The sequence below is a fragment of the Pelophylax lessonae genome (genome assembly GCF_965119305.1).
Source record: "Pelophylax lessonae genome assembly, chromosome: 8".
NCBI lineage: Eukaryota > Metazoa > Chordata > Amphibia > Anura > Ranidae > Pelophylax > Pelophylax lessonae.
This window is the reverse complement of record NC_138775.1, coordinates 117,884,372-117,906,377: the sequence shown is the minus strand read 5'-3', so window position 1 is coordinate 117,906,377 and position 22,006 is coordinate 117,884,372.

Sequence of the window (22,006 nt, the reverse complement as noted above, 5' to 3'; positions counted from 1 at the left end):
ATTTTGACTAAAAAAGGATTTTTAGACACTTGGAGACCAAAATAGTCATTTTGACCAATAAAAAAATCAGGCCATTGGAGAGCAAAATGCAGTTATCTTGTCTAAAACTGGCTTTTTAAGACTCTAAAAGTCAAAAATACAGTCATTTTGACTAAAAAAGTTTTTCAGAGCTTTGGTGACCAAATGCAGTTATATTGACTAAAAAAGGCTTTATAGACACTTGGAGACCAAAATAGTTATTTTAACAAAAAAAAAATTCAGGCCATTGGAGCCAAATGTCTAAAATCTTGTCTAAAACCGGCTTTTTAAGGCTCTAAAAGACAAAAATTTACAGCGAAGAACGTAGTATACTCAATAAATATTAAAAAAAAAATCAGACCTTTGGTGATTAAATGCAAAAAAATAACTGCTTTTTAGACACTTGGAGACCAAAATAGAGTCATTTTGACCCAAACAAATGGTTCAGGCGGTTGGTTACCAAATGCAATTATCTTGTCCAAGACCGGCTTTTTAAGACTCTAGTAGATGAAAATACAGTCATTTTGAAAAAAATTTATTTCAGACCTTTGGTGACCAAATGCAGTTATTTTGACTAAAAAGGGCTTTTTAGACACTTGGAGACCAAAATAGAGTCATTTTGACCAAAAAAATGTTTTCAGATCACTGGTAACGAAATGCAATTATCTTGTCTAAAACCGGCTTTTTAAGACTCTAATAGACAAAAATACAGTCATTTTGGCTAAAAAAAAAGGTTTTCAGACCTTTGGTGACCAAATGCATTTATTTTGACTTAAATAAGCTTTTAGACACTTGGAAACCAAAATAGAGTCATTTTGACCAAAAATATGTTTTCAGATCACTGGTAACGAAATGCAATTATCTTGTCTAAAACCGGCTTTTTAAGACTCTAAAAGACAAAAATACAGTCTGTTGGCTAAAAAAGATTTTAAAACCTTTGGTGACCAAACGTAGTTATTTTGACTAAAAAGGGCTTTTTAGACACTTGGAGACCTAAATAGAGTCATTTTGACCAAAAACATTTTTTCAGGCCATTGGTACTTTACCTTGTCTTGAAGCGGTGTTTTAAGACTCTAAAATACAAAAATATAGTCATTTTGGCTAAAAAAGGTTTTCAGACCTTTGGTGAACAAATGCATTTATTTTGACTAAAATAGGGTTTTTAGACACTTGAAGACCTAAATAGAGTCGTTTTGACCCAAACAAATGTTTCAGGCGATTGGTTACCAAATGCAATTATCTTGTCAAAAACCGGCTTTTTAAGACTCTAATAGACGAAAATACAGTCATTTTGACTAATTTTTTATTTCAGACCTTTGGTGACCAAATATAGTTATTTTGACTAAAAAGGGCTTTTTAGACACATGGAGACCAAAATAGAGTCATTTTGACCAAAAAATGTTTTCAGATCACTGGTAACGAAATGCAATTATCTTGTCTAAAACCGGCTTTTTAAGACTCTAAAAGACAAAAATATAGTCATTTTGGCTAAAAAAGTTTTTCAGACCTTTGGTGACCAAATGCAGTTATTTTGACTAAAAAAGGCTTTTTTAGACACATGGAGACCAAAATAGAGTCATTTTGACCCAAACAAATGTTTCAGGCGATTGGTTACCAAATGCAATTATCTTGTCCAAAACCGGCTTTTTAAGACTCTAAGAGACGAAAATACAATCATTTTGACTAAATTTTTTTTTCAGACCTTCGGTGACCAAATGCAGTTATTTTGACTAAAAAGGGATTTTTAGACACATGGAGACCAAAATAGAGTTATTTTGCCCAAAAAAATGTTTTCAGATCACTGGTAACGAAATGCAATTATCTTGTCTAAAACCGGCTTTTTAAGACTCTAAAAGACAAAAATACAGTCATTTTGGCTAAAAAAGTTTTTCAGACCTTTGGTGACCAAACGTAGTTATTTTGACTAAAAAGGGCTTTTTGGACACTTGGAGACCTAAATAGAGTCATTTTGACCAAAAACATTTTTTCAGGCCATTGGTTACCAAATGTAGTTTATCTTGTCTAAAAGCAGTGTTTTAAGACTCTAAAAGACAAAAATACAGTCATTTTGGCTAAAAAAGTTTTTCAGACCTTTGGTGACCAAATGCAGTTATTTTGACTAAAAATGGCTTTTTAGACACTTGGAGACCAAAATAGAATCATTTTGACCAAAAAATGTTTTCAGATCACTGCATACGAAATGCAATTATCTTGTCTAAAACCGGCTTTTTAAGACTCTAAAAGACAAAAATACAGTCATTTTGGCTAAAAAAAGGTTTTCAGACCTTTGGTGAACAAATGCATTTATTTTGACTAAAATAGGATTTTTAGACACTTGGAGACCAAAATAGTCATTTTGACCCAAACAAATGTTTCAGGCGATTGGTTACCAAATGCAATTATCTTGTCCAAAACCGGCTTTTTAAGACTCTAATAGACGAAAATACAATCATTTTGACTACATTTTTTTTTTCAGACCTTTGGTGACCAAATACAGTTATTTTGATTAAAAGGGGCTTTTTAGACACTTGGAGACCAAAATAGAGTCATTTTGACCAAAAAAAATGTTTTCAGATCACTGGTAACGAAATGCAATTATCTTGTCTAAAACCGGCTTTTTAAGACTCTAAAAGACAAAAATACAGTCATTTTGGCTAAAAAAGTTTTTCAAACCTTTGGTGACCAAACGTAGTTATTTTGACTAAAAAGGACTTTTTAGACACTTGGAGACCTAAATAGAGTCATTTTGACCAAAAACATTTTTTCAGGCCATTGGTTACCAAGAGTAGTTTATCTTGTCTAAAAGCGGTATTTTAAGACTCTAAAATACAAAAATACAGTCATTTTGGCTACAAAAAAGGTTTTCAGACCTTTGGTGACAAAATGCATTTATTTTGACTAAAATAAGGTGTTTAGACACTTGGAGACCAAAATAGAGTCATTTTGACCAAAAAAATGTTTTCAGATCACTGGTAACGAAATGCAATTATCTTGTCTAAAACCGGCTTTTTAAGACTCTAAAAGACAAAAATACAGTCATTTTGGCTAAAAAAGTTTTTCAGACCTTTGGTGACCAAATGCAGTTATTTTGACTAAAAAAGTCTTTTTTAGACACTTGGAGACCAAAATACAGTCATTTTGACCCAAACAAATGTTTCAGGCGATTGGTTACCAAATGCAATTATCTTGTCTAAAACCGGCTTTTTAAGACTCTAATAGACGAAAATACAGTCATTTTGGCTAAAAAAGTTTTTCAGACCTTTGGTGACCAAATGCAGTTATTTTGACTAAAAAGGGATTTTTAGACACATGGAGACCAAAATAGAGTCATTTGACCAAAAAAATGTTTTCAGATCACTGGTAACGAAATGCAATTATCTTGTCTAAAACCGGCTTTTTAAGACTCTAAAAGACAAAAATACAGTCATTTTGGCTAAAAAAAGTTTTTCAGACCTTTGGTGACCAAACGTAGTTATTTTGACTAAAAAGGGCTTTTTGGACACTTGGAGACCTAAATAGAGTCATTTTGACCAAAAAAATTTTTTCAGGCCATTGGTTACCAAATGTAGTTTATCTTGTCTAAAAGCAGTGTTTTAAGACTCTAAAAGACAAAAATACAGTCATTTTGGCTAAAAAAAGTTTTTCAGACCTTTGGTGACCAAATGCAGTTATTTTGACTAAAAAAGGCTTTTTAGACACTTGGAGACCAAAATAGAATCATTTTGACCAAAAAAATGTTTTCAGATCACTGCATACGAAATGCAATTATCTTGTCTAAAACCGGCTTTTTAAGACTCTAAAAGACAAAAATACAGTCATTTTGGCTAAAAAAAAGGTTTTCAGACCTTTGGTGAACAAATGCATTTATTTTGACTAAAGTAGGCTTTTTAGACACTTGGAGACCAAAATAGTAATTTTGACCCAAACAAATGTTTCAGGCGATTGGTTTCCAAATGCAATTATCTTGTCCAAAACCGGCTTTTTAAGACTCTAATAGACGAAAATACAATCATTTTGACTACATTTTTTTTTTCAGACCTTTGGTGACCAAATACAGTTATTTTGATTAAAAAGGGCTTTTTAGACACATGGAGACCAAAATAGAGTCATTTTGACCAAAAAATGTTTTCAGATCACTGGTAACGAAATGCAATTATCTTGTCTAAAACCGGCTTTTTAAGACTCTAAAAGACAAAAATATAGTCATTTTGGCTAAAAAAGTTTTTCAGACCTTTGGTGACCAAATGCAGTTATTTTGACTAAAAAAGGCTTTTTTAGACACCTGGAGACCAAAATAGAGTCATTTTGACCCAAACAAATGTTTCAGGCGATTGGTTACCAAATGCAATTATCTTGTCCAAAACCGGCTTTTTAAGACTCTAAGAGACGAAAATACAATCATTTTGACTAAATTTTTTTTTCAGACCTTCGGTGACCAAATGCAGTTATTTTGACTAAAAAGGGATTTTTAGACACATGGAGACCAAAATAGAGTTATTTTGCCCAAAAAAATGTTTTCAGATCACTGGTAACGAAATGCAATTATCTTGTCTAAAACCGGCTTTTTAAGACTCTAAAAGACAAAAATACAGTCATTTTGGCTAAAAAAGTTTTTCAGACCTTTGGTGACCAAACGTAGTTATTTTGACTAAAAAGGGCTTTTTGGACACTTGGAGACCTAAATAGAGTCATTTTGACCAAAAACATTTTTTCAGGCCATTGGTTACCAAATGTAGTTTATCTTGTCTAAAAGCAGTGTTTTAAGACTCTAAAAGACAAAAATACAGTCATTTTGGCTAAAAAAGTTTTTCAGACCTTTGGTGACCAAATGCAGTTATTTTGACTAAAAATGGCTTTTTAGACACTTGGAGACCAAAATAGAATCATTTTGACCAAAAAATGTTTTCAGATCACTGCATACGAAATGCAATTATCTTGTCTAAAACCGGCTTTTTAAGACTCTAAAAGACAAAAATACAGTCATTTTGGCTAAAAAAAGGTTTTCAGACCTTTGGTGAACAAATGCATTTATTTTGACTAAAATAGGATTTTTAGACACTTGGAGACCAAAATAGTCATTTTGACCCAAACAAATGTTTCAGGCGATTGGTTACCAAATGCAATTATCTTGTCCAAAACCGGCTTTTTAAGACTCTAATAGACGAAAATACAATCATTTTGACTACATTTTTTTTTTCAGACCTTTGGTGACCAAATACAGTTATTTTGATTAAAAGGGGCTTTTTAGACACTTGGAGACCAAAATAGAGTCATTTTGACCAAAAAAAATGTTTTCAGATCACTGGTAACGAAATGCAATTATCTTGTCTAAAACCGGCTTTTTAAGACTCTAAAAGACAAAAATACAGTCATTTTGGCTAAAAAAGTTTTTCAAACCTTTGGTGACCAAACGTAGTTATTTTGACTAAAAAGGACTTTTTAGACACTTGGAGACCTAAATAGAGTCATTTTGACCAAAAACATTTTTTCAGGCCATTGGTTACCAAGAGTAGTTTATCTTGTCTAAAAGCGGTATTTTAAGACTCTAAAATACAAAAATACAGTCATTTTGGCTACAAAAAAGGTTTTCAGACCTTTGGTGACAAAATGCATTTATTTTGACTAAAATAAGGTGTTTAGACACTTGGAGACCAAAATAGAGTCATTTTGACCAAAAAAATGTTTTCAGATCACTGGTAACGAAATGCAATTATCTTGTCTAAAACCGGCTTTTTAAGACTCTAAAAGACAAAAATACAGTCATTTTGGCTAAAAAAGTTTTTCAGACCTTTGGTGACCAAATGCAGTTATTTTGACTAAAAAAGTCTTTTTTAGACACTTGGAGACCAAAATACAGTCATTTTGACCCAAACAAATGTTTCAGGCGATTGGTTACCAAATGCAATTATCTTGTCTAAAACCGGCTTTTTAAGACTCTAATAGACGAAAATACAGTCATTTTGGCTAAAAAAGTTTTTCAGACCTTTGGTGACCAAATGCAGTTATTTTGACTAAAAAGGGATTTTTAGACACATGGAGACCAAAATAGAGTCATTTGACCAAAAAAATGTTTTCAGATCACTGGTAACGAAATGCAATTATCTTGTCTAAAACCGGCTTTTTAAGACTCTAAAAGACAAAAATACAGTCATTTTGGCTAAAAAAAGTTTTTCAGACCTTTGGTGACCAAACGTAGTTATTTTGACTAAAAAGGGCTTTTTGGACACTTGGAGACCTAAATAGAGTCATTTTGACCAAAAACATTTTTTCAGGCCATTGGTTACCAAATGTAGTTTATCTTGTCTAAAAGCAGTGTTTTAAGACTCTAAAAGACAAAAATACAGTCATTTTGGCTAAAAAAAGTTTTTCAGACCTTTGGTGACCAAATGCAGTTATTTTGACTAAAAAAGGCTTTTTAGACACTTGGAGACCAAAATAGAATCATTTTGACCAAAAAAATGTTTTCAGATCACTGCATACGAAATGCAATTATCTTGTCTAAAACCGGCTTTTTAAGACTCTAAAAGACAAAAATACAGTCATTTTGGCTAAAAAAAAGGTTTTCAGACCTTTGGTGAACAAATGCATTTATTTTGACTAAAGTAGGCTTTTTAGACACTTGGAGACCAAAATAGTAATTTTGACCCAAACAAATGTTTCAGGCGATTGGTTTCCAAATGCAATTATCTTGTCCAAAACCGGCTTTTTAAGACTCTAATAGACGAAAATACAATCATTTTGACTACATTTTTTTTTCAGAAATTTGGTGACCAAATACTGTTATTTTGACTAAAAGGGGCTTTTTAGACACTTGAAGACCAAAATAGAGTCATTTTGACCAAAAAAATGTTTTCAGATCACTGGTAACGAAATGCAATTATCTTGTCTAAAACCGGCTTTTTAAGACTCTAAAAGACAAAAATACAGTCATTTTGGCTAAAAAAGTTTTTCAAACCTTTGGTGACCAAACGTAGTTATTTTGACTAAAAATGGCTTTTTAGACACTTGGAGACCTAAATAGAGTCATTTTGACCAAAAACATTTTTTCAGGCCATTGGTTACCAAGAGTACTTACCTTGTCTAAAAGCGGTGTTTTAAGACTCTTAAATACAAAAATATAGTCATTTTGGCTAAAAAAGGTTTTCAGACCTTTGGTGAACAAATGCATTTATTTTGACTAAAATAGGGTTTTTAGACACTTGGAGACCTAAATAGAGTCGTTTTGACGCAAACAAATGTTTCAGGCGATTGGTTACCAAATGCAATTATCTTGTCAAAAACCGGCTTTTTAAGACTCTAATAGACGAAAATACAGTCATTTCGACTAATTTTTTATTTCAGACCTTTGGTGACCAAATATAGTTATTTTGACTAAAAAGGGCTTTTTAGACACTTGGAAACCAAAATAGAGTCATTTTGACCAAAAAAATGTTTTCAGATCACTGGTAACGAAATGCAATTATCTTGTCTAAAAACCGGCTTTTTAAGACTCTAAAAGACAGAAATGCAGTCATTTTGGCTAAAAAGGTTTTTCAGACCTTTGGTGACCAAATGCAGTTATTTTGACTAATAAAGGCTTTTTAGACACTTGAAGACCAAAATTGAGTCATTTTGACCCAAACAAATGTTTCAGGCGATTGGTTACCAAATGCAATAATCTTGTCAAAAACCGGCTTTTTAAGACTCTAATAGACGAAAATACAATCATTTAAACTACATTTTTTTTTAAAACCTTTGGTGATCAAATACAGATATTTTGACCAAAAGGGTCTTTTTAGACACTTGGAGACGTGTTTTCAGATCACTGGTAACCGGCTTTTTAAGACTAAAAGACAAAAATACAGTCATTTTGGTTAAAAAAAAGTTTTTCAGACCTTGTGTGACCAAACGTAGTTATTTTGACTAAAAAGGGCTTTTTAGACACTTTTTTAAAAACATTTTTTCAGGCCATTGGTTACCAAGAGTAGTTTATCTTGTCTAAAAGCGGTGTTTTAAGACTCTAAAAGACAAAAATACAGTCATTTTGGCTAAAAAAAAGGTTTTCAGACCTTTGGTGACAAAATGCCTTTATTTTGACTAAAATAAGCTTTTTAGACAATTGGAGACCAAAATAGAGTCATTTTGACCCAAACAAATGTTTCATGCGATTGGTTACCAAATGCAATTATCTTGTCCAAAACCGGCTTTTTAAGACTCTAATAGACGAAAATACAATAATTTAAACTACATTTTTTTCAGACCTTTGGTGACCAAATACAGTTATTTTGACTAAAAGGGGCTTTTTAGACACTTGGAGACCAAAATAGAGTAATTTTGAGCCAAACAAATGTTTCAGGCGATTGGTTACCAAATGCAATTATCTTGTCAAAAACCGGCTTTTTAAGACTCTTAAAGACAAAAATACAGTCATTTTGGCTAAAAAAAAGGTTTTCAGACCTTTGGTGACAAAATGCATTTATTTTGACTAAAATAAGGTTTTTAGACACTTGGAGACCAAAATAGAGTCATTTTGACCAAAAAATGTTTTCAGATCACTGGTAACGAAATGCAATTATCTTGTCTAAAACCGGCTTTTTAAGACTCTAAAAGACAAAAATACAGTCATTTTGGATAAAAAAAGTTTTTCAGAATTGGGGGACCAACCGTAGTTATTTTGACTAAAAAGGGCTTTTTAGACACTTGGAGACCAAAATAGAGTCATCTTAACCCAAACAAATGGTTCAGGCGATTGGTTACCAAATGCAATTATCTTGTCCAAAACCGGCTTTTTAAGACTCTAATAGACGAAAATACAATCATTTTGACTACATTTTTTTCAGACCTTTGGTGACCAAATGCAGTTATTTTGACTAAAAGGGGCTTTTTAGGCACTTGGAGACCAAAATAGAGTCATTTTGACCAAAAAAATGTTTTCAGATCACTGGTTATGAAATGCAATTATCTTGTCTAAAACCGGCTTTTTAAGACTCTTAAAGACAAAAATAGTCATTTTGGCTAAAAAAAGTTTTTCAGGCCTTTGGTGACCAAATGCAGATTTTTTGACTAAAAATGCTTTTTAGACACTTGGAGACCAAAGTAGAGTCATTTTGACCAAAAAAATGTTTTCAGATCACTGGTAACGAAATGTCTAAAACCGGCTTTTTAAGACTCTAAAAGACAGAAATGCAGTCATTTTGGCTAAAAAAGTTTTTCAGACCTTTGGTGACCAAATGCAGTTATTTTGACTAATAAAGGCTTTTTAGACACTTGAAGACCAAAATTTAGTCATTTTGACCCAAACAAATGTTTCAGGCGATTGGTTACCAAATGCAATTATCTTGTCAAAAACCGGCTTTTTAAAACTCTAATAGACGAAAATACAATCATTTAAACTACATTTTTTTTTAAAACCTTTGGTGATCAAATACAGATATTTTGACCAAAAGGGTCTTTTTAGACACTTGGAGACGTGTTTTCAGATCACTGGTAACCGGCTTTTTAAGACTAAAAGACAAAAATACAGTCATTTTGGTTAAAAAAAAGTTTTTCAGACCTTGTGTGACCAAACGTAGTTATTTTGACTAAAAAAGGCTTTTAAGACACTTGGAGACCTAAATAGAGTCATTTTGACCAAAAACATTTTTTCAGGCCATTGGTTACCAAGAGTAGTTTATCTTGTCTAAAAGCAGTGTTTTAAGACTCTAAAAGACAAAAATACAGTCATTTTGGCTACAAAAAAGGTTTTCAGACCTTTGGTGACAAAATGCATTTATTTTGACTAAAATAAGGTGTTTAGACACTTGGAGACCAAAATAGAGTCATTTTGACCAAAAAAATGTTTTCAGATCACTGGTAACGAAATGCAATTATCTTGTCTAAAACCGGCTTTTTAAGACTCTAAAAGACAAAAATACAGTCATTTTGGCTAAAAAAGTTTTTCAGACCTTTGGTGACCAAATGCAGTTATTTTGACTAAAAAAGTCTTTTTTAGACACTTGGAGACCAAAATACAGTCATTTTGACCCAAACAAATGTTTCAGGCGATTGGTTACCAAATGCAATTATCTTGTCTAAAACCGGCTTTTTAAGACTCTAATAGACGAAAATACAGTCATTTTGGCTAAAAAAGTTTTTCAGACCTTTGGTGACCAAATGCAGTTATTTTGACTAAAAAGGGATTTTTAGACACATGGAGACCAAAATAGAGTCATTTGACCAAAAAAATGTTTTCAGATCACTGATAACGAAATGCAATTATCTTGTCTAAAACCGGCTTTTTAAGACTCTAAAAGACAAAAATACAGTCATTTTGGCTAAAAAAGTTTTTCAGACCTTTGGTGACCAAACGTAGTTATTTTGACTAAAAAGGGCTTTTTGGACACTTGGAGACCTAAATAGAGTCATTTTGACCAAAAACATTTTTTCAGGCCATTGGTTACCAAATGTAGTTTATCTTGTCTAAAAGCAGTGTTTTAAGACTCTAAAAGACAAAAATACAGTCATTTTGGCTAAAAAAAGTTTTTCAGACCTTTGGTGACCAAATGCAGTTATTTTGACTAAAAAAGGCTTTTTAGACACTTGGAGACCAAAATAGAATCATTTTGACCAAAAAAATGTTTTCAGATCACTGCATACGAAATGCAATTATCTTGTCTAAAACCGGCTTTTTAAGACTCTAAAAGACAAAAATACAGTCATTTTGGCTAAAAAAAAGGTTTTCAGACCTTTGGTGAACAAATGCATTTATTTTGACTAAAGTAGGCTTTTTAGACACTTGGAGACCAAAATAGTAATTTTGACCCAAACAAATGTTTCAGGCGATTGGTTCCCAAATGCAATTATCTTGTCCAAAACCGGCTTTTTAAGACTCTAATAGACGAAAATACAATCATTTTGACTACATTTTTTTTTCAGAAATTTGGTGACCAAATACTGTTATTTTGACTAAAAGGGGCTTTTTAGACACTTGAAGACCAAAATAGAGTCATTTTGACCAAAAAAATGTTTTCAGATCACTGGTAACGAAATGCAATTATCTTGTCTAAAACCGGCTTTTTAAGACTCTAAAAGACAAAAATACAGTCATTTTGGCTAAAAAAGTTTTTCAAACCTTTGGTGACCAAACGTAGTTATTTTGACTAAAAAGGGCTTTTTAGACACTTGGAGACCTAAATAGAGTCATTTTGACCAAAAACATTTTTTCAGGCCATTGGTTACCAAGAGTACTTACCTTGTCTAAAAGCGGTGTTTTAAGACTCTAAAATACAAAAATATAGTCATTTTGGCTAAAAAAGGTTTTCAGACCTTTGGTGAACAAATGCATTTATTTTGACTAAAATAGGGTTTTTAGACACTTGGAGACCTAAATAGAGTCGTTTTGACGCAAACAAATGTTTCAGGCGATTGGTTACCAAATGCAATTATCTTGTCAAAAACCGGCTTTTTAAGACTCTAATAGACGAAAATACAGTCATTTTGACTAATTTTTTATTTCAGACCTTTGGTGACCAAATATAGTTATTTTGACTAAAAAGGGCTTTTTAGACACTTGGAAACCAAAATAGAGTCATTTTGACCAAAAAAATGTTTTCAGATCACTGGTAACGAAATGCAATTATCTTGTCTAAAAACCGGCTTTTTAAGACTCTAAAAGACAGAAATGCAGTCATTTTGGCTAAAAAGGTTTTTCAGACCTTTGGTGACCAAATGCAGTTATTTTGACTAATAAAGGCTTTTTAGACACTTGAAGACCAAAATTGAGTCATTTTGACCCAAACAAATGTTTCAGGCGATTGGTTACCAAATGCAATAATCTTGTCAAAAACCGGCTTTTTAAGACTCTAATAGACGAAAATACAATCATTTAAACTACATTTTTTTTTAAAACCTTTGGTGATCAAATACAGATATTTTGACCAAAAGGGTCTTTTTAGACACTTGGAGACGTGTTTTCAGATCACTGGTAACCGGCTTTTTAAGACTAAAAGACAAAAATACAGTCATTTTGGTTAAAAAAAAGTTTTTCAGACCTTGTGTGACCAAACGTAGTTATTTTGACTAAAAAGGGCTTTTTAGACACTTTTTTAAAAACATTTTTTCAGGCCATTGGTTACCAAGAGTAGTTTATCTTGTCTAAAAGCGGTGTTTTAAGACTCTAAAAGACAAAAATACAGTCATTTTGGCTAAAAAAAAGTTTTTCAGACCTTTGGTGACAAAATGCCTTTATTTTGACTAAAATAAGCTTTTTAGACAATTGGAGACCAAAATAGAGTCATTTTGACCCAAACAAATGTTTCATGCGATTGGTTACCAAATGCAATTATCTTGTCCAAAACCGGCTTTTTAAGACTCTAATAGACGAAAATACAATAATTTAAACTACATTTTTTTCAGACCTTTGGTGACCAAATACAGTTATTTTGACTAAAAGGGGCTTTTTAGACACTTGGAGACCAAAATAGAGTAATTTTGAGCCAAACAAATGTTTCAGGCGATTGGTTACCAAATTCAATTATCTTGTCAAAAACCGGCTTTTTAAGACTCTTAAAGACAAAAATACAGTCATTTTGGCTAAAAAAAAGGTTTTCAGACCTTTGGTGACAAAATGCATTTTTTTTGACTAAAATAAGGTTTTTAGACACTTGGAGACCAAAATAGAGTCATTTTGACCAAAAAATGTTTTCAGATCACTGGTAACGAAATGCAATTATCTTGTCTAAAACCAGCTTTTTAAGACTCTAAAAGACAAAAATACAGTCATTTTGGATAAAAAAAGTTTTTCAGAATTGGGGGACCAACCGTAGTTATTTTGACTAAAAAGGGCTTTTTAGACACTTGGAGACCAAAATAGAGTCATCTTAACCCAAACAAATGTTTCAGGCGATTGGTTACCAAATGCAATTATCTTGTCCAAAACCGGCTTTTTAAGACTCTAATAGACGAAAATACAATCATTTTGACTACATTTTTTTCAGACCTTTGGTGACCAAATGCAGTTATTTTGACTAAAAGGGGCTTTTTAGGCACTTGGAGACCAAAATAGAGTCATTTTGACCAAAAAAATGTTTTCAGATCACTGGTTATGAAATGCAATTATCTTGTCTAAAACCGGCTTTTTAAGACTCTTAAAGACAAAAATAGTCATTTTGGCTAAAAAAAGTTTTTCAGGCCTTTGGTGACCAAATGCAGTTATTTTGACTAAAAATGCTTTTTAGACACTTGGAGACCAAAATAGAGTCATTTTGACCAAAAAAATGTTTTCAGATCACTGGTAACGAAATGCAATTATCTTGTTTAAAACCGGCTTTTTAAGACTCTAAAAGACAAAAATACAGTCATTTTGGCTAAAATAGTTTTTCAGACCTTTGGTGACCAAACATAGTTATTTTGAATAAAAAGGGCTTTTTAGACACTTGGAGACCTAAATAGAGTCATTTTGACCAAAAACATTTTTTTCAGGCCATTGGTTACCAAATGTAGTTTATCTTGTCTAAAATCAGTGTTTTAAGACTCTAAAAGACAGAAATACAGTCATATTGGCTAAAAAAAGGTTTTCAGACCTTTGGTGACCAAATGCAGTTATTTGCACCAAAGGTCTGAAAAAAAATGTAGTCAAAATGATTGTATTTTCGTTTATTAGAGTCTTAAAAAGCCGGTTTTGATCAAGATAATTGCATTTGATAACCAATCGCCTGAAAAATTTTTTTGGGTCAATATGACTCTATTTTGGTCTCCAATTGTCTAAAAGGACCCTTTTGGTCGAAATATCTGTATTTGGTCACAAAAAAAGGTCTGAAAAAATGTAGTTTAAATGATTGTATTTTCGTCTATTAGAGTCTTAAAAAGCCGGTTTTTGACAAAATAATTGCATTTGGTAACCAATCGCCTGAAACATTTGTTTGGCTCAAAATGACTCTATTTTGGTCTCCAAGTGTCTAAAAAGCCTTTTTTAGTTAAAATAACTGCATTTGGTCACCAAAGGTCTGAAAAACTTTTTTAGCCAAAATGACTGTATTTTTGTCTTTAAGAGTCTTAAAAAGCCGGTTTTTGACAAGATAATTGAATTTGGTAACCAATCGCCTGAAACATTTGTTTGGCTCAAAATGACTCTATTTTGGTCTCCAAGTGTCTAAAAAGCCCCTTTTAGTCAAAATAACTGTATTTGGTCACCAAAGGTCTGAAAAAAATGTAGTTTAAATTATTGTATTTTCGTCTATTAGAGTCTTAAAAAGCCGGTTTTGGACAAGATAATTGCATTTGGTAACCAATCGCATGAAACATTTGTTTGGGTCAAAATGACTCTATTTTGGTCTCCAATTGTCTAAAAAGCTTATTTTAGTCAAAATAAAGGCATTTTGTCACCAAAGGTCTGAAAACCTTTTTTTTAGCCAAAATGACTGTATTTTTGTCTTTTAGAGTCTTAAAACACCGCTTTTAGACAAGATAAACTACTCTTGGTAACCAATGGCCTGAAAAAATGTTTTTAAAAAAGTGTCTAAAAAGCCCTTTTTAGTCAAAATAACTACGGTTGGTCCCCCAATTCTGAAAAACTTTTTTTATCCAAAATGACTGTATTTTTGTCTTTTAGAGTCTTAAAACACTGCTTTTAGACAAGATAAACGACATTTGGTAACCAATGGCCAGAAAAAATGTTTTTGGTCAAAATGACTTTATTTAGGTCTCCAAGTGTCTTAAAAGCCCTTTTTAGTCAAAATAACTACGTTTGGTCACCAAAGGTTTGAAAAACTTTTGTAAGCCAAAATGACTGTATTTTTGTCTTTTAGTGTCTTAAAACACTGCTTTTAGGCAAGATAAACGACATTTGGTAACTAATGGCCTGAAAAAATGTTTTTGATCAAAATGACTCTATTTAGGTCTCCAAGTGTCTAAAAAGCCATTTTTAGCCAAAATAACTACGTTTGGTCACACAAGGTCTGAAAAACTTTTTTTTAGCCAAAATGACTGTGTTTTTGTCTTTTAGTCTTAAAAAGCTGGTTTTAGACAAGATAATTGCATTTCGTTACCAGTGATCTGAAAACATTTTTTGGTCAAAATGACTCTATTTTGATCTCCAAGTGTCTAAAAAGCTTATTTTAGTCAAAATAACTACGTTTGGTCACCAAAGGTCTGAAAAACTTTTTTAGCCAAAATGACTGTATTTTTGTCTTTTAGAGTCTTAAAAAGCCGGTTTTAGACAAGATAATTGCATTTCGTAACCAGTGATCTGAAAACATTTTTTTGGTCAAAATGACTCTATTTTGGTCTCCAAGTGTCTAAAAAGCCCCTTTTAGTCAAAATAACTGTATTTGGTCACCAAAGGTCTGAAAAAAATGTAGTTTAAATTATTGTATTTTCGTCTATTAGAGTCTTAAAAAGCCGGTTTTGGACAAGATAATTGCATTTGGTAACCAATCGCATGAAACATTTGTTTGGGTCAAAATGACTCTATTTTGGTCTCCAAGTGTCTAAAAAGCTTATTTTAGTCAAAATAAATGCATTTTGTCACCAAAGGTCTGAAAACCTTTATTTAGCCATAATGACTGTATTTTTGTCTTTTAGAGTCTTAAAAATCCGGTTTTAGACAAGATAATTGCATTTCGTATGCAGTGATCTGAAAACATTTTTTTGGTCAAAATGATTCTATTTTGGTCTCCAAGTGTCTAAAAAGCCTTTTTTAGTCAAAATAACTGCATTTGGTCACCAAAGGTCTGAAAAACTTTTTTAGCCAAAATGACTGTATTTTTGTCTTTTAGAGTCTTAAAACACTGCTTTTAGACAAGATAATTGCATTTCGTTACCAGTGATCTGAAAACATTTTTTTGGTCAAAATGACTCTATTTTGGTCTCCATGTGTCTAAAAATTCCTTTTTAGTCAAAATAACTGCATTTGGTCACCGAAGGTTTGAAAAAAAATTTAGTCAAAATGATTGTATTTTCGTCTATTAGAGTCTTAAAAAGCCGGTTTTGGACAAGATAATTGCATTTGGTAACCAATGGCCTAAAAAAATGTTTTTGGTCAAAATGACTCTATTTAGGTCTCCAAGTGTCTAAAAAGCCCTTTTTAGTCAAAATAACTGCATTTGGTCACCAACCACCTGAAACATTTGTTTGGGTCAAAATGACTCTATTTTGGTCTCCAAGTGTCTAAAAAGCATTTATTTTTTTGCATTTAATCACCAAAGGTCTGAATTTTTTTTTAATATTTATTGAGTATAAACAGTACACTGAATAAATAACATGAACGGTAGACATAATCAGTTTTCAGTATGTTCTGCACTGTTGGTTATCATAATTTTATTTTGTTTTTATTTGTGGGATAGTTTTAAATGTTTTTATTCTATATTTTTTGTGATGCTATTAAACTGTCATATTGTGTATCATATTTAGTTCACATTTTTAGTTACATTTATAATTTTCCCTTCATGTCAATGTAAGTTATGTAATGGAGCACTCTCGGGAATTTTTGTTTCTGGCCGCTAGATGGCGGTGTTTGCCTGCAAAGTCTAGCACGGCTAGAGTAGAGCACTGTTCCCCTGGTTACCTATAGGTTTCCCCCGTTTTGAAGCTCTTTTAAATAAGGTTTCTTTCTTAAGATCAAATATGCACTAGAAGTCCTTTGAAATATAAGGCACATATATCTCTTGTGCAATCATGTTAATATTTGATCGGTTTATCGCTGTTTGCGGTCTCCAATTCCGGGTTTAGCTCCGGATGTTGACATTCAAGACGGTCTCCACAACTCCTGCGCGGTGTGTGGTTTGTCCCCCAAACAGGCAAGTTGTAAAACTGCCTGCTGTCGTTTACCCCTGGCCGTGCTGAAGTTGGTGGTGAAGGTGTTACGCTGTCCGGATGAGGAGGCGGTAGAGGATGAGGAAGCGGAGTAGGATCTCTTCCACTTCTGGGGCAGGGCTAGGTGGATGGCCCTGGGAAACCCTGCTGACAGTGTCATCAAAAAGAAGAAGAGACTGCTGTATGGCTTGGGGCTCAGACTGCTTGCCTGATTTGCAAGGGGGTGAGGTGAAAGACGGTTGGACATCGGCTGCAGGTGCCAACTGTGACCTTTCTGCAGTAGACTGGGTGGGAGACAATGTGAAGGAACTGGAGGCACTGTCAGCAGCAGCCTGGCAGCGCTGCAGCGTAACTTCGGCCTTCCCGCTCACCGCCTCATATGTGACATGCCCACAAGGTGGAACTCCACCTTGCACATGCTGGAAAGACTGTGCGAGCAGCAGCAGGCCATAGTGGAGTTTCAGCTGCAGCACGCACGCGTGAGTCGCTCTGCGGAACAGCACCACTTTACCACCAATAACTGGGCCTCCATGCGAGACCTGTGTGCCTTGTTGCGCTGTTTTGAGTACTCCACCAACATGGCCAGTGGCAATGACGCCGTTCTCAGCTTAACTATCCCACTTCTATGCCTCCTTGAAAAAACAATTCGGGCGATGATGGAAGAGGATGTGGCACAGGATGAGGAGGAGGAGGATGAAGAGGTAACATTTCCAAGGCTTTCAGGGCAGTCATTCGCAAGGGGCTCCGAGGGTGGGTTCCTGCACACACAAACGCCAGGGACACAATTGTCCAGCAGGGGCACAGTTCTGGAGGATGAGGAGGATGAGGAGGAGGAGGAGCTGGAGGAGGAGATGGAACCATGTTCACAGCAGGGTGGCACCCAGGCCAGCTCATTGCCATCACTGGTGCGTGGCTGGGGGGATACAGAGGACACGGACGATACACCTCCCACAGAGGACAGCCTTTCGTTGCCTCTGGGCAGCCTGGCACACATGAGCGATTACATGCTGCAGTGTCTCCACAATGACCGCCGAGTTGCCCACATTCTAACTTGTGCTGATTACTGGGTGGCCACGCTGCTTGATCCCCGTTACAAGGACAACGTACCGTCCTTAATTCACTCACTGGAGCGTGATCGCAAGATGCGCGAGTACAAGCGCACGCTGGTAGACGCCATGCTGCTGGCATTCCCATCTGACAGCGGGGCCGCAGTGGAAGCACAAGGCAGAGGAGGAGGAGGAGGAGGTCGCCAACGCAACCAGGGCACCGCCAGCACCTCAGAAGGCAGGGTTAGCATGGCCAAAATGTGGAAAAGCTTTGTCAGCACGCCACAACAAACAGCAGCACCAGCAGCTCAGATGGAACGTCTTAGCAGGAGGCAGCATTTTACCAACATGGTGGAGCAGTATGTGTGCACACGCCTACATGTAGTGAATGAGGGGTCTGCCCCCTTCAACTTCTGGGTCTCCAAATTGGGCACATGGCCTGAGCTTGCCCTTTACGCCTTGGAGGTGCTGGCGTGCCCTGCAGCCAGTGTATTATCTGAACGGGTATTTAGCACGGCTGGGGGCGTTATAACAGACAAGCGCAGCCGCCTGTCCAGAGACAATGTGGACAAGCTCACGTTCATTAAAATGAACCAGGCATGGATCCCACGGGACTTTTCCGTACCTTATGCAGAATAGCAATGGATACCGACCTTACCCACCCATTGTTCCATTTTTGCTCTTTCTCACTCTTTTGGGGTGTACCCTCATTTAAAATTTGTGAAAAGAAGCAGTGTTGGCTACCTCGTCCTCCTCCTCAGGGCCAGATTAACGTAGGGGCTATTGGAGCTGCAGCTCCAGGCCCCTACCTTTTATATAGGCCCCGGGTTGGCCATATTCACTGTTACCGCTCTTCTGTCACTTGTAAACACAGAAGTCTGGCTTCTATGCTCGCTTCCCCAGGCAGCACCCTCAGAACCTCCCCACACAGCGCGAAGGCCGGACAAGGAGGTACAGTTGCCGATGCATGGATGTGTTTATGGGCTTCAGAGACAGCATCCCATGTTGAATTAGGCATGCATGGCTGCACCCTTCCTCCTGTGGGTGCATGGCAAGGCACGGCCCTTAAGGCCCTTCAAAATCCTCAGCACCAAGCCCATGATGCTCTTAATCCGGCCCTGGTCCTCCTCCACCGCCGCTTCCACCTACACCGCCCATAGGTGTGCGCAGCCTATTGCATTAAGGTGTGCACCCCAAAGTTGAAATACACATGCATGTGTTTGCCAGCAGGGAGAGTAATGTATCGGGGCCATGTACCTGTAGGCAAAGAGAAATAGAGCAGAGCAGGTCCGAGGGAGATCTTTCCCATCTCCTCACTGGCAATGCTATGTGCCCTAGGTGATTAGGGTGTGCCCAGGCACACCCGGCACACCCTGTGTGCATGCCTATGTCACCGCCACATCCACCACCACCTCAACCTCCCTCCTACTCCATATGGGCCTCGTCCTTCAGAGATGAAGAAGAACATTGTTTTATTTTTCTGTTTTTTTTTGTTGTTTTAAGTTATTTCCCTATCCACATTTGTTTGCAGAGCACTTGTCATGCTCTTAATTACGTTTTGCTGCCATTTGCAGCACTCTAGCCCTTTCCTTTGGTGTTTTAGAGCCATTTTAGTGCCTTAAAGTTCGGGTCCCCATTGACTTCAATGGGGTTTGGTGTCCGGGAAAAGTTCGGTAAAAGTCCGGGACACGGACCCGGACTTTTTTTTAAAGTTCGGCCGAACCCGTCGAACACGGACATCTAGGTGTCCGCTCAACCCTAGTCATTTTGACTTAAAAAAAATTTCAGACCTTTGGTGACCAAATGCAGTTATTTTGACTAAAAAAATGCTTTTTAGACACTTGAAGAACAAAATACAGTCATTTTGACCCAAATAGTTTTTTCAGGGCATTGAAGACAAAATGCAGTTATTTTGTCTAAACCAGCTTTATAAGAATCTAAAAGACAAAAATATTCATTTTGACTAAAATTTTTTTTCAGACCTTTGGTGACCAAATGCAGTTATATTGACTAAAAAGGCTTTTTAAACAATTGGAGACCAAAAAACAGTCATTTTGACCCCAAATATTTTTTCAGGCCATTGGAGACCAAATGCAGTTATCTTGTCTAAAACCGGCTTTTTAAGACTCTAAAAGCCAAAAATACAGTCATTTTGACTAAAAAATGATTTCCGACCTTTGGTGACCAAATGCAGTTCTTTTGACTAAAAAAGGCTTTTTAGACACTTGGAGACCAAAATACAGTCATTTTACCCAAAAAGTTTTTTCAGGCCATTGGAGACAAACTGCAGTTATCTTGCCTAAAACCGTCTTTATAAGACTCTAAAAAAACAAAATTCAGTCATTTTGACTAAAAAATGTTTTCAGACCTTTGGTGAACAAAATGCAGTTCTTTTGACTAAAAAAGGATTTTTAGACACTTGAAGACCAAAATACAGTCATTGTGACCCACATAGTTTTGTAGGCCATTGGAGACCAAATGCAGTTATCTTGTCTAAAACCGGCTTTTTAAGACTCTAAAAGACAAAAATACAGTCATTTTGACTAAAAAATGTTTTCAGACCTTTGGTGACCAAATGCAGTTCTTTTGACTAAAAAAGGCTTTTTAGACACTTGAAGACCAAAATACAGTCATTGTGACCCACATAGTTTTGTAGGCCATTGGAGACCACATGCAGTTATCTTGTCTAAAACCGGCTTTTTAAGACTAAAAGACAAAAATACAGTCATTTTGACTTAAAAAAATTTCAGACCTTTGGTGACCAAATGCAGTTCTTTTGACTAAAAAAAAAGGGTTTTTAGACACTTGAAGACCAAAATACAGTCATTGTGACCCACAGTTTTTCAGGCCATTGAAGACAAAATGCAGTTATCTTGTCTAAACCGACTTTTCTAAGAATCTAAAAGACAAAAATAGTCATTTTGACTAAATTTTTTTTCAGACCTTTGGTGACCAAATGCAGTTATTTTGACTAAAAAAGGCTTTTTAGACAATTGGAGACCAAAATACAGTCATTTTGACCAAAAACATTTTTTCAGGCCATTAGTTACCTAATGCAGTTATCGTCTAAAACCGGCTTTTTAAGACTGTAAAAGACAAAAATACAGTTATTTTGACTAAATTTTTTTCCAGACCTTTGGTGACAAAATGCAGTTATTTTGACTAAAAAAGGCTTTTTAGACAATTGGAGACCAAAATACAGTCATTTTGACCAAAACATTTTTTTTCAGGCCATTGGAGACCAAATGCAGTTATCTTGTCTAAAACCGGCTTTTTAAGACTAAAAGACAAAAATAGTCATTTTGACTTAAAAAATTTTTTTCAGACCTTTGTTGACCAAATGCAGTTATTTTGACTAAAAAATATAGAGACCAAAATACAGTCATTTTGACCCAAAACATTTTTTCAGGCCATTGGAGACAAAATGCAGATTTCTTGTCTAAAACCGGCTTTTTAAGACTGTAAAAGACAAAAATACAGTCATTTAGACAATAAACAATTTTCAGACCTTTGGTGACCAAATGCAGCTATTTTGACTATAAAAGGCTTTTTTCATACTTGGAGACCAAAACAGAGTCATTTTGACCAAAAAAATAAAATTTCAGGCCATTGGAGAGCAAATGCAGTTATCGTGTCTAATACAAGCGTTTTAAGACTTTAAAAGACAAAAATACAGTCATTTTGACTAAAAGTTTTTTCACACCTTTGGTAATCAAATACAGTTATTTTGACTAAAAAAGGCTTTTTAGACACTTGGAGACCAAAATAGAGTCATTTTGACAAAAAACATTTTTTCAGGCCATTGGTTACTAAATGCAGTTATCGTCTAAAACCGGCTTTTTAAGACTGTAAAAGACAAAAATACAGTTATTTTGTCTAAATTTTTTTCCAGACCTTTGGTGACCAAATGCAGTTATTTTGACTAAAAAAGGCTTTTTAGACAATTGGAGACCAAAATACAGTCATTTTGACCAAAAAAATTTTCAGGCCATTGGAGACCAAATGCAGTTATCTTGTCTAAAACTGGCTTTTTAAGACTCTAAAAGCCAAAAATACAGTCATTTTGACTAAAAAATGATTTTCGACCTTTGGTGACCATATGCAGTTCTTTTGACTAAAAAAGGCTTTTTAGACACTTGGAGACCAAAATACAGTCATTTTACCCAAAAAGTTTT